Source organism: Daktulosphaira vitifoliae, unplaced genomic scaffold (assembly GCF_025091365.1).
Source record: "Daktulosphaira vitifoliae isolate Bord-2020 unplaced genomic scaffold, ASM2509136v1 Scaffold_130, whole genome shotgun sequence".
NCBI classification, from domain to species: domain Eukaryota; kingdom Metazoa; phylum Arthropoda; class Insecta; order Hemiptera; family Phylloxeridae; genus Daktulosphaira; species Daktulosphaira vitifoliae.
In genome coordinates, this window is record NW_026099699.1 from 1 (window position 1) to 298 (window position 298).

The window sequence follows — 298 nt, forward strand, 5'->3', positions numbered from 1 at the left end:
TGTTTGAGAGAACAGCGAATAAATACGCACGAATATCAACTATATTTGAACTCCTACATCAATGAACACTGCATCACCAGTTCAACTGAAATTAAGGTTAAAAATATAACTACCACTAATCGTACACATACTAAATAGTACATAGAAATGAATATGTTTATTTTTGTATATATTGATATTTATATAAATTTTTAAATTGTTGTTTAATACAGAAACGAATAAATACTTCTAATGTTAACGAATTGTAATCAAAACCAATTTTTAATTTGTAAAATAAATTAAATACCATTTCAATATG